This window comes from Hibiscus syriacus, unplaced genomic scaffold, assembly GCF_006381635.1.
Source record: "Hibiscus syriacus cultivar Baekdansim isolate YM2019G1 unplaced genomic scaffold, ASM638163v2 tig00117048_pilon, whole genome shotgun sequence".
In the NCBI taxonomy this organism is placed as follows: domain Eukaryota; kingdom Viridiplantae; phylum Streptophyta; class Magnoliopsida; order Malvales; family Malvaceae; genus Hibiscus; species Hibiscus syriacus.
In genome coordinates this window covers 8,050,852-8,065,054 of record NW_024063538.1, presented here as the reverse complement: position 1 = coordinate 8,065,054, position 14,203 = coordinate 8,050,852, and the positions used below count along the sequence as shown (strand labels likewise).

The 14,203-nt window shown below is 31.9% G+C and overlaps 1 pseudogene; it reads left to right on the top strand.

Moving 5' to 3' along the window:
- The first annotated feature begins 1,238 nt into the window (after window positions 1-1,238).
- LOC120197610 lies at window positions 1,239-7,134 on the top strand (annotated as a pseudogene).
- Window positions 7,135-14,203: the final 7,069 nt, after the last annotated feature.

Genomic DNA, 14,203 nt, shown 5'->3' with positions numbered 1-14,203 from the left:
ATTGTATTAACCCACATTGTTTTGAGCACAAACTAAGTTACATCAATCTTCGGATCAAAGTTTCAAGTAGTTTAGAAGAAGATACTAATGCGAAACAGACCTCAGGAAGACAACCTTCATAATAAAGTACAGAAAGTCCAGGGAATATCTTCTTTTTCGCAAGATCCCCGGAAGCTCCGACCACCGTGATACTGACAGTCAACTCGTTTTCATTGATATCAAAACCTGCTTTTTCATCTCATTCCTTTGATGATGTAACTGACAACAAGTCGCCTTTTGATTTCTTCATAGGGGTTTCTTTTGCCATAGGTGACACTTTTGTTGCCACTGCACCTAAGCATGTAAACAATATCATATACATACATACATACATATATATTATGGTTAAACATGTAACATCTAGCATTAAATCTAAACTAGCAAATTGAAAATCAACAATACATGGAAGTTCATAACTATGCTCGTGTAAGAAAAACAACAAAATAAGTTGGATTCAAGCTAATTGATAGTCAAGTTAAGACTTTTCCTCAATTCAAACAGAAAAATGCAGATTCCCTAGAATTTTTCATGCATTTAAAAGAAGAAAACAACAAACAAATTGAAAATCAGAAACACACACAAGCATGAGACTAAAACCTATAAGCTAATAACTTTGCTCACGTAAAAGAAAACAACACAACTAAATCAGCAATATATTATGGTTCAAGAAAATTGATAGTCAAGACTTTCCCTCAATCCAAAACAGAAAAAAAGGCAGATTCCCTAGAATTTTGCATGCATTCAAAAGAAGAAAACAACCAACAAATTGAAAACCAACAACACACACAAGCATGGGACTTAAACTTATAAATCAATAACTTTGCTCGTGCAACAGAAAACAACACAACTATATCAGCAACATATTGTGATTCAAGCTAATCGATATTCAAGTTAAAACTTTTCCTCAATCCCAAACAAAAAATGCAGATTTCACAGACTTTTTTGTGCATTCAAAAGAAGAAAACAACTAACAAATTGAAATTGCGTCAAAATTAAAAGAACCAAGATTACGAAGTATGTTGTTGGTGCAAATGCGAGTCCTCTGAAGAAACTGAGAAGACCACGGAAGAACGGGAAAGTAATCCCGAAGAACATCGTTATTGCTGCAATGAAAATATGTGATGCATAAACTTATGTTCAAGTAGGCTGAAAGAATCAAAGAGTTTTGGTTTTACTTACCAACATAAGAATTGCGAACAATGAATCAGAGCATTTGGGAAGGTGCGAACAATGAATCAGAGCATTTGGGAAGGTGTGAACAATGAATCGAGGGGGGAAGAAACGAGAAATGATGAAAATAATGGGGGGAAATTAAAAGACGACTTTTACAGTGACACACAATTAAAAGTGTACTCCGTGTTTTTGTAAATTTTTTGGATTATGACTATTAAATATGACATACATTATTGTAAGTCATAAATCGTTCAGATTTTAAAAAACATGACATTTTTTTATGACACACATTTTTTGCAAGTCATAAATTAGCGTGTGTCATCGTTCGTGTGTCATTAAAGGTATATTTTCTTGTAGTGTGTAACACCCATAACCCGTATAATTATACCTATACAGATTATAGATGTCACCCGAATTCTCAAAAATCATTTCCTTTTCAAAAGCGATTTAAAATTTATTTTCTTAAAATGGTAAATGATATTATAAAAATTTCATATCATATAAATCATGTTTCATTGTAACCAATTTAATTCAAAATATTTTTTTTATATAGTGAACAGTACCCGTGAACAGTAAATAGTTACAATGAACAGTGGGGGTATCGATTCCTCTGTAGGGGAATCGGTTCCCTAAATGCATTCTGGAAATTTTGCTTAAAACGTGTTACTGTTCAGTGCTACAGTAACTTCCGAAAATTACATATAAAATTCATGAAAATTAATCTTTCATCACTATCAATTTATCATTTTGTTTCCAAATTAATTCAACAAAACAAATTAAACATTATCACATTACATGCCACTATCTAAATCAAATTCCATCATAGGATGTCTTACTGATATTGAAATATACTCCTCGATGCTTGATTCACTTTGAACTCTTTATTCCATTACTAGCTTTTTACCTACGCGTGAAAATCATCACACGCTAAGTATATACTTAGTGAGGCAATTAAAACAATAAACAGTGGAATACAATTCATGCATGAATTTAGATTTCAAATCCAATGCCATAAAACCATGCTAACAACATATTCAATATTTTACCATGATCAAAATATCATAACTGAATATAAAAATATTCTTTCCAAAATACTTGCCATTCATTCCAATAACTTGTAAGCTTATTTGCATAACTTACCATTTATTAACTAATAAACCATAAACCATAGACAATAGCCCAATATAAAACCACAAGGACCCTGGGTACACGAGTCAACTATAAGCACCGTAGTGCTATCCCGTATGATACATAAGGTCATGTCCACCATTTGTACTAGGTATCCTTTAGTACAGTCCCTTATGTCACATAAGGTCGTACCCACCATATACACTAGGTATCCTTTAGTGTATCCCGTATGCAACCTGCTGCTGGACTCTATGGCATGCCAACTATACCCTGTCCCTCAATGACTTACTTGGGCATACATACCCGAAATAACATTCATGGTAAAATATCACATTTTCCAAACTCAATTCATTATAATTTCAATCTCTATATATCAATGTCATGTCAATTTATAAAAATATGATATAATATCATGCTGATAAAACAAGGTCGACTTATCGCAAGTCTTCCTGATGATGTATAAAACATTCATGTATAATATCATGCATGTATTGCACTCACCTTGACACTTTATAATTTCCAACATATGTGCCTCACTATTGTCCACAATAACTCTTTTCTTTTATACTAGAATTCTTTTGAACACCGAATAAATCACGATCTGAATAAATCACAAATTCATATGATACATATGTTAGTATTATATTAACATGAACATATCCCATAACAACTTCATGATATACTTGAAACTTATTTTCCACCAAATATTTAAACACTTATTAATTCTTTTGAGACTTGGAACCAACTTTTCCAATTTACTCAAAATGGTCCTTCACCATTTTACCACCTAGATTCTTAATACCAATAATTCCATCATTGAAATTATTACCTTTCAAATGCTTTTACAAAAGCATAATTACATTTAAGTACCCCAACTATACAAATGTTGTACTTAAATCACAAACCTTTTCAAACTTCCAAAATAGTCATTTTTCACATCTTACATTCATTTAAATTCCCAAACAACAATTTCCAGCATAGTACATCAATTACACAACACTTAGATAATAGCCCATCAATTTTCCAAAATTTTCAAATTGATCCCCAACTTTCCAAAACTTACAAAATGTTCCTCAATTTTCTAAGGCTTATAAAATACTTCCTTCATCATTTCAAATCCATATATAATTTTTCCATAATTTTTCTAAATCAAACCATCCATGGCCGAAACTTAAAGAACAAGTTCTAGAAAAATTAAACATGTTCTAATCATCATACATGCTTGAATATGAATCAACTACCTCACAAACATCAAAATGCATCATCAATTTCATGATCCCTTTTTATGAACACAAACCCTTAAATTTGGGATCTTTGAACACCAACAAGACTACCATGCAATATTGGTACCAAAAGATAGCGTTTTTCCTATATAACAATTTCCTATTTACAACTTACTCAAAATCCTAAGTAAATTACTTGAAAATTGAGTTGAAGTTTTCTCTTACCTTAGGAGAAAACCCACGACAAGCTTGGATGAGGAAGAAGATGAAAATACTCCACCATTATTGATAGTCTAATATTATAATCCATCACATGGCATAATATTGCATAATGGCCTTTTTTTATTCAAATAAATATGAAATTCCATTTTTTCCATTAATGAATCTCCATATTCACCATAAAACCTATACACCTCATCCTTATCATCTTTCAAAGTCAAAGATGAATTATTTTGTCTTTGATTTCTGAAATTTCCCATGAAATTTCAAATCTTGCATTTTAGTCACTAAATTCCACTGTTTTAGTTAAATCTGAAAAATTGCACATTTCCAAACCAAATTACTCTGATCCAAAATATTAAAATAATATTTCCAACATTTTATAACATCCTTCAAATTTTTGTAAAATTCCAATTCAATTTGAAATTACCGATTCCTTACCGATTTTAACCATTTCTAATTTTCTTTACTAAAATTCCAAATCCAAAATATAATTTCCATAAAACCCCACTCTCAAGAGTAAACTATCTATTTATGAAATAAAATTCTTTTTAGGAAATTTATCCCTTAACTCCTCATACTTTTCCCAATTTCTACTTTAACCATCAAACTTTCAAAATTTTCACTTTGGTCATTATCCAAATTTTTGGGGTATTACATAGTGTGGGTTCAATAGACATGCCGACGATAACGAAGAATGATTCAACATAATCCCACGACGTTGTAGAGCTGGTCGGTGACGACCAGAAGCCTCTGGCCTCATCTAACGGAGCACCGGAGCCTGAGGCAACGAAAAAGAGGAGGTCGAGTATACTCCCTCTAGAGGTGGGTACTCGCATGATGTGCCGCTGGAGGGACGACAAGTATCATCCTATCAAAGTCATCGAACGTCGCAAGATGCATTTTTTTGAGCCTAATGATTATGAATATTACGTTCATTACACAGAGTGTAAGATTTCTGTTCTCCCTAGGGTTTCTAAATAAATTTAATTACTTTAGGTCTTTATTATTGAATTGAAAATTTTAGAATTATTTATGTTGGGAACTTTGGAAATTGTTATGTTTTTTTTTTGTTATGGTGATGATAGTTAATAGGAGGCTAGATGAATGGGTGAAGCTTGAACAACTTGATCTTGATTCCGTGGAAACACTTGTTGATGTTAAGGTTGAAGACAAGGTAAAGTTTCTTTTACAATGTCGAGCATTACATATCAACTTCTTCTCAATTTATATTCTAAGGGTGTATTTATGTGAAGATTTTTCTCATGGGGTTCTCAGGTTATAAGCTTAAAAATGATTCGCCACCAAAAACGTAAGATTGATGAGACACACGTCGAGGTTGTAAATAATGAACACCTTTTGCTCGATGACGTGTAAAGATCAGAGGCTAATTTGAAATTTCTACTTGTTGCTTTTGTGAAATTATGTTATATGTAACTGTATGTTGCTTTCTTTTCTATAGGGTCATGAAGAACTAGATGTTGCTAGCTTGCGTGAGCATGAGGAATTCACAAAGGTGAAAAATATTTCGACCATAGAACTTGGAAGATATAAATTTGAGACATGGTACTTTATTACGAGCATATAAATGTTTTTCACCATTTTTGTTTTTCTTTTTCCTATCCCTTTGTTGTGTTTTCCTGCTTAAACATGTCTTGTTATAGAATGCAGCAGATCTTTACTGACATTGGTATTCCTTTGTTCAAATATTTTGAGACAGGTTGATGGCAAAAATAACAAGGTTTATGGGCAGAATCTTTGTTATTTAGAAAAGTTATTCCTTGACCACAAGCCCTTTATTACGACGTTGACCTATTTTTATTCTATGTTTTGTGTGAATGTGATGATCGAGGTTGCCATATGGTTGGATACTTCTCCAAGGCAGCTTCTATGTTTTTGTTGCATATGATTTGATGCGGTCTGGAGTTAAAATAAACCTTATAACTCTGTGGTTGTTTTAATATTTTTTTGTTGCGATCTACTAACTATAATAGAATCATATAGGTGATTTGATTTATAGAACTTATTGTCGATCTGTGAATTATAACATCATTACCGATAGTGTGTTGGTTAAAAACTCTGTAGTTCTAATATCTGGCTTTGCTTAAGATGTTGTGATTCTTTCTTATTTCTTAAATATAAATATATATATGTATGTATTTCATTGTTCACAGTATTTAGACTGCGTTACCCTAACACAAACAAATATATTAGCATTTTGCATCTAATCATGCAGGAAAAACATTCAGAGGAATACTATAATTTGGCATGTATCCTCACCCTTCCTCCATATCAAAGGAAAGGCTATGGAAAATTTTTGATTTCATTTTGTAAGCTATATGCTTGCTATTTTCTTTTATGATTTTTTCCCTTGTGATATGTCCTTTGGAATTTCATCCTATCAGTTATTAACTAGAGCTTTATTGCTTATTTGTCTTTGTTTTGGACCACAATATATGAACTCTCAAAGAAAGAAGGTAAAGTTGGCACACCTGAAAGACCACTTTCTGACCTAGGTCTGTTGAGCTACAGAGGTTACTGGACAAGAGTTCTTTTAGACATCTTGAAGAAACATAAAGGAAATATTTCCATCAAGGTATCACTACCGAAGCCATATATCAAGTCTAATGAGCTGTGATTTATGCAATTTCTTCTACTTTTTCCACTGTGAAAACTTTAATTCCATAATAAAGTTAAAAATACTGTCATACGTCTCCTTTTTTCTTTTTTTTTTCTAATTTTTAAAAATTTATTTTAATATATCCTAAAAGGGTATGCCTAGTAAACTTGCTAGTGGATTTCAAAAATTTGGTTAGCAGTGGATGTGCTACTGATATGAGTGGTTGAGTAGACTAAAGCGTACACGGTAAATATTCTTGAGTTCAACTTAATAAGACCCAACTATCAGAAAATTAAGTTGCAAGTTTGATTAGGAAGACCTCATCTCCTATTCAATAATATATGAAAAGAGAAATTTTGAGATATTGGATTTGAATAATATGAAAACACTAGTGATTTTAGATCATCTTCCCATATCGAAAATATAAAAAAAAAAGTATGCACATGATGCTAAAAACATGCATGAATTGATTGGTTTGATGATGTTTTTGTTTTGTGTGATAAATTATTATTCTTGTTTAGTTGAGTGTTTATACCTACCATAAATTATTGGTAAATTTTGGTTCAATATTGGTCACTCAATTGTCGGCTATTTCCTGCATGAACCTATTCGCTGCAGGAACTTAGTTATATGATAGCCATAAAGGCTGAGGATATATTGACTACTCTTCAAAGTCTAGAACTGATACAATACTTCCTCCATCTCTCTTTCGAAATGGTAACTCACTCCTAACCGTTTGATCGTATCAATAGAACCAATTTGTGCAGTAAATCATCATCCACGTCTACCTTAATCGTCCTCCTTGCTTCTTCTTTCAATTCTTCGTGTTGTAGTTCAACTGCATCATCAACGTTCTGCATAATTGTATACAATATTAGATTTGGTTATAAAACAAACTACTGAACTATAAGAACATATTTACAGGCGCAGACGCACAAAAAACACATATATACAATCTAAGTTCTTTACCATTTTAGGTGGACATAAGAAAATATCACCCAAACGCTAGGGGGAAAGTTGGCTAGGTGGACATATATACACATCTGTCATATCATACATACACATTAGTCATACAACTATCATATGGACTTGAAGTACTTGTTAGCAATACTGAAAACTGTGAATTCGTGTCGTGATAATGTATATAATTTATATGGGAAGTTTTACTAATTAAATGTGTAAAATTTATTTTTACTTATGCTTCAAAGAATGCATATGTAAAATTGGTCATTTTAGTACTCTTTGATAGTTATATACTTCACTTTAAATAAGTATAAATTATATACTTATTTCATATTTTTACTTAGGTTGGCGATGTGAATGAAGAATACACATATGATGACATTGATGATATTCGCAAAGAATGTGTATCTTATGTGGCAAACTTTATTATGCCGTGATATTTTGTATCGATATATGATTACAATATTTTTGATAACTTAATGTTAATATATTGTATGCAAATGGATTGCTTATATATAATATGATATATATATTTAGTATTATGAGGCATTAAATATGATTTAGTTTGATTATTTGTCAATCTACAATATATATATATATATATATATATATAATTTACGACACACGAATGTGTGTCATCTTTTTTAATGACGTGTGCTTCAATGACACGCAATGTAAGTTATAAATGTAAGTCATAAATGCGTGTCATAAATTTATGACACACAAATGTGTGTCATCTTCATTTATGATGGGGCCTTCAATGACGCACAAAGTGCGTCATAAATGCGTGTCATAGATTTATGACACACAATTGTGTGTCATCTGAGATTTATGATGGTGGCTTCAATGATACGCATTTGTGTGTCATTTGCACCCATAGATGACGTGCAATGCGCGTCATTAAAGGGGTTTTTTCTAGTAGTGTCCTCTGCTCGGGCGACGCATACATCGTCGAGTTTGTCCACCATACCCGAGCTGATCCTTTGAGTAATGATACAACTCCACCCATTTTCTCATAATCAGAGCACTGTAAACTTTCCAACATTTCCTTTACATCATTCAACCATAAGTCCGCGTCCATCGGACCTTCATTTTCTTCTCCCCTAAACTCATGAGCTCCCAAACTTCTTAACTCATTTGGGATTAGCATTCATGGTACCGGAGGAGCAGGGGGAGGTGAAGGAGGTTGAAATTGCATCAGGATAGCATCTAGAGCATGCATAAAAGCTCCAAACTCTGGAACAAGCATGCCCTGAGGTGCCGGTGTACTGGCATTATCAGAAGGAATCATATGTTCACTATTCTCTTTATAGCTCTCACTGCCCGATTCGTCTCTACTCTCTCAACCATCCGCTCTTCTTGAGTTTGTAGAATCTGACATCTATCATATCATTCATAAAATAATAATTACGTTAGTAAGTTGAGACATCTTTCATATTCATTCTATACCCTATTAGTAACTTTGACATCTTAGTGGCATGTAAACTCTTTTTTTTAAAAAAGTTTACTCTTGATTCGATCGAAAATCGGCTAAACCTAGCTCTGATACTAATAAATGTAACACCCATCTCCCGTATACCCATACGTATACTAGGTATAGATATCAAATCACTAATATTATTATTCTTAATTTAAAATCCCGTAAAATTTTTGTTTCATTTTATAAAACATTTAATTCACTTAAATGAAAACATACATTAACTTAAATAGGCAACTAAAAGAGATGTTCAAACACCTCATCATTTTACAAAAGTTTAATCTAAATACTGATTAGAGCATTTTTACTAAACCCTATTATATGCACACTAAAATATAACAAAAGTAGACAGATATGTCATACGGTTACTGATGAGGCGACTCTGACTGGATGTCCAAAGATCTCCTTACTTAGTTGTATTCAACCTGCGCGTGAAATAAACACAAGTTAAGTATTACTTAGTGAGGCATAATTTAATCACAAGTAAAGTTCTAAACACAAATTATTTTAATTATACTTCACGTTCCAAGGAATCTTTAAATTCAATAGGAAATTCATACAATTAGTATGATTTCCTTATCATTTTAGCATACAAAGTGCCCTATCTGGAAATTCATACACTTAGTATGGTTTCCTTATCATTTTAGTACACTAAGTACCGTATCTGGAAATTTATACACTTAGTATGATTTCCTTATCATTTTAGGACACGAAGTGCCCTATCTGGAAATTCATACACTTAGTATGATTTCCTTATCATTTTAGCACACGAAGTGCCCTATCTAGAAATTCATACACTTAGTATGATTTTCTTATCATTTTAGCACACGAAGTTCCCTATTTGAAAATTCATACACTTAGTATGATTTCTTTATCATTTTAAAACACTTAGTGCCCTATCTAGAAATTCATACACTTATTATGATTTCCTTATCATTTTAGTACACGAAGTGCCCTATCTGAAAATTCATACACTTAGTATGATTTCCTTATTATTTTAACTAACTTAGTGTCATTTGGTAATCACCATACATACATCAATAAATCATACCATTATGACTATTATAGTATATAAGTATTAATTAAATGCACTCACCTAGCTCGCCTTACTTAGATATCCAAAATGGGAAGAAAATTACTCCGGAACTTGGCCCTTGTCTTTCGCCTTACTCGACTCAGGAGCTTGATTTCGATCTATTCCACAATTATTAAATGCATGCATAATATCAATTGTTAGTGCATTTCCTAAAAATTATAACTTAAACATTAATCAAAATACTAATTATTAACCTTTCTACAACAATATCAGTCCAACTTAAAATTTATGGCCCTTCAGTATCGATATCTCTACCATGGTATCAATACTACCCTACTATGGTATCGATACCCCCTTTCGGTATCGATAACAAAATTAGCTTTGATGTGGCTTGGTATTTATACTCTCACCATTATATCGATACTACTATGTTAGGGTACCAATACCCCTTTCTGGTATCGATACCAAAATTAGGTTTGATGTTACCTGGTATCGATACCCTCACCATGGTATCGATACTACCTCATCAGTACCGATAATGATTGAATCAGTATTGATACTTCTTGTATAATTCAGCCCAATTTTTGCGTATAGTATCGGTATTGTTCTATCAGTATCGGTACCCCTGCCCAGATTTTCCAATTTTCAAGCTGAAACTTACCCAACTTTGGCCAATTTTCCTCTCATTTACCCCTAACAATACTATGTAACACTTCTCTACTTAACCCTACTAACTTTGCTTCATTTAGATACTTAAAAATCTATGATTCCTCAAATGAATTTGATTCTTATAATCATACCAAAATTTTCAACTTGTTTTTAAACTCATTCTAGGCTTCTAATATTTCATTTACCTCATTGACAAGTCAATTTTACCAATAACCATCCATAAACCCTCCTATTTCAATATATCACTCAAAACCCATTTTCTTTAATCTCTAATAACTCATTCGTAACTTAGTTTTAATCTCATCTAAACTTTCCTTTAGCTTCCATCATATAAAAAGCTTCAATAACCAACAAAAATTGAAGGAATAAATCATTAAATTGAAAACTTACCTTTGAGCTAGGGAGAAGCTTGGTTACGAGGGAAAAGAGGAAGAAAAGAGAAAGAAGACTTTATGCCAACAAAATCCCCTTTTTCCTTATCTTTAATACCAATTTAAAATACACTTTAAATTCACTTTCATGATAAGGACCAAAATGCCCTCTTAATAATCCAGAGTCACAATTTAGTCTTAACCATTAATCCTAATCATTCTCATCTTTCATTATTTAATAGAATAAATCCTAATATTTTTGAATTATTTCAATATAGTTCCTAAATCAGTATTTGAGGCATTACAAAGAGTTTTGTGGCTAAATGATGACATAGGTGGCTAAATGATGACATATGTGTCTCGAGAAGCAAGCTAGCACCTTAGTAAACTAGATAATTGAGTGAAGAGCTTAACTAGGCACCAAGTTTCACTCAGTTACCTTTAGCTGCCTCAGGCTCTCAACTCCACTACTGTAGTCTTCAGCTGCACTCCAGCTATTATCAATAACTCTTCAGCTCCCTTAACTAATCTGTAGATACTTTCTACTTATGCAAAGCTTCCTAATGCTTTTTTAACTGGCATAGATTTTGTGAGCTTCTCAAAGCTTATTATGTTGTGTTTTTAGGTCATAAATACCTGCATAATGTATAAAATTAATGAATGGAGTTGTGTATGTAACATCCCCAAAAGTCAAGTCTGTGACAAAAATAGAAGTTTTGAAAATTTAATGACCAATCTTAGAAAATATTAAAAGTCTTGGGAAATTAATTGGAAAATTTTGATGTTGGATTTAATAATAAAGTTTGAAAGAAAGAAGGGTAAAAGGATCATTTGACAAGAAAGATTTTTATCTTTCTTTTATTGGTTATAAAACGTTGGATTAAGAGAAAAAAAGATAGATTTCTCCAGAAACTTTCTTCTTCTTCTTCAGCCGTGAACTTCAAGAGTAATAGGTGAGTTAATTTCAACTGATTAATTCTTAGATTTTTAAGTTGAGTTTTATTCCTTGGTTGCTATATAAGCTTAAGGAAAGCTTGTATAAGCTTAAACTCAAAGAATTGGAAATTATAGAGGATTGAATGTAAGAAGTTCATAAGTGAATTATTGAAATAGAAAGAGTTAATAGATTTTGAAGTTGAATTTGACATGTCAATGGTTAAATTAAAAGATATGAAGTATTAGAAGTGGATTTAGAACAAGTAGAAATTTTGGTATGATTCTTGAATTCTATGTGGAAGATGAGAATTTGAGGATAAAGATGTGTTAAATGTATAAGAATTGGTTTGAGTATGTATACTTGAGTTAAGAGTATCAAATGATCTAAGTTAGGAAGGATTTAAGTTGATTTGGTATGATTTTCGGGCTTAAAAGTGATTTCTGGGCAAGGGGGTATCGGTATCCATTCATCAGGTACCAATACCTCAAGAGTAAAATTTGGGAAGACATTCAAAGGGTATCGATACCTTAAGGAAGGTATCGATACCATCTTTGAACGAGAATTACAGAATATGAGGAGGGTATCGATACCTATGGGGAGGTACCGATACCCTTGCAAGAGAAAATTGGGAATTACTCTTTCTTATAGCTTAAGAAATCAAGGATCAAATCATATTATTTGGAATATTGATATGTATACATGATTGTGTAGATATCGATTGACGGCAACGTCTGGACAAGTCGACAAGAAATAGGCATCAAAGAAAGTTAAGAGAACGATATTGACTAGTGAGGCCAGGTGAGTGGATATAAGTTAATTTATGATGTTTAATGGAAATAAGACTTGCGACGAGTCTATTTCCTATATTAGAATGCATGAATTTATGATTATATGCATATGTTTGATTTTAGTATATGCGATATATATTATAGTATGTGTTAAATGATTTGTGTGAATAAATGTGGTGTGATAAGTTATAGGAACTAATATGAATGATCTATATGACTACATGGGAATGTGAAATAGGTTATATGATAGGTGACCATACATGTTACATAGTATATGTGATCAATTATAAGAATCAGTATAATAGATTTATATGATACATGAGAAGGGTGATGAGTTCAATAAGAGTAGACTATAGAGTAATATGAGAATAATATATTAGTAAATGGAATTGAGTATAAATGATGATACTGAACTATAAGATAAGAGATATAAGGAAGATTTATATACATGTGTGATAATATGGAAAAATGAACTAAGTTCAATAATATGGAACTCTATGAGTATAAATATATGTGAAATGTGATATATGAATGTTAGTATATGTGGTTGATATGACTATTATGTATGCTTGAATACATGGATAGATTAATAGAGTTTATATGTTATATGATATGAACATAAGAGGTTATGCGAAATGAACTATGTGATTATATGAACATATGAAGATATGACTAAGAGCTATGTGATATATGACTTGAGATATATGAAAGAGTAAAGTATATGTGATACTTGAAAGTGAATCATATGATTATATGGATATGGGAAATGATATGATAAAAGCTATGAGCATAGATATGACTATGTGAAACGATATAAAAGAGAATGCCCATGTAAGTGTTAGGAGAGCTAGAGGTATAGTTGAGATGCCAAGAGTCAAGGGTTACTTATATCTTTCGAGATATGTGGATAGTTTACCTATGTCCTTTGGGACATATGGACAGTGTTACCTATGTTCTTCGGAATATATGGATATTGGTCCTTCGGGACAAATGCATAGGTCCATCGGGATAAATTTCACATGCCCCTAGTGGGACCCCATACGAGTTGTGGTGATAACATAGTGCACAACCTCAATGTACTCACATATCTTTAGTTCTCACATATGTACATGGGCTAACAAAGAGATAACTTTGAATACAATGTATGTAATATATATATAATGTGTGATAGGAATTGTATGACATGATATATGTGTGTTATGGGTCAGTGCATCTGTTATATGATATACATGAACATATGTTAATGTATGCATGAACGAATATAAATGATTTGTATGATAATATAAGAATTTGTTATAAGATATAGAATATGAACGTAAGAGATCATATGAACGAGAGATAAGAGACATGAAGGATAATACTATAGAAGTATGATAAAACATAAATGATGACATGTATGCGTATATGTATGTAGTTGTTATAGGAAAAAACATATGAATTGTATGATCTGATAGTATAAATATTCATGCATGGATAAAGGATAAAATTTTCATTAGATGTTTTTTTATGCCTCACTAAGTCATAGACTTAGCGTGTAAGTATTTCACACGTAGGTTTCTG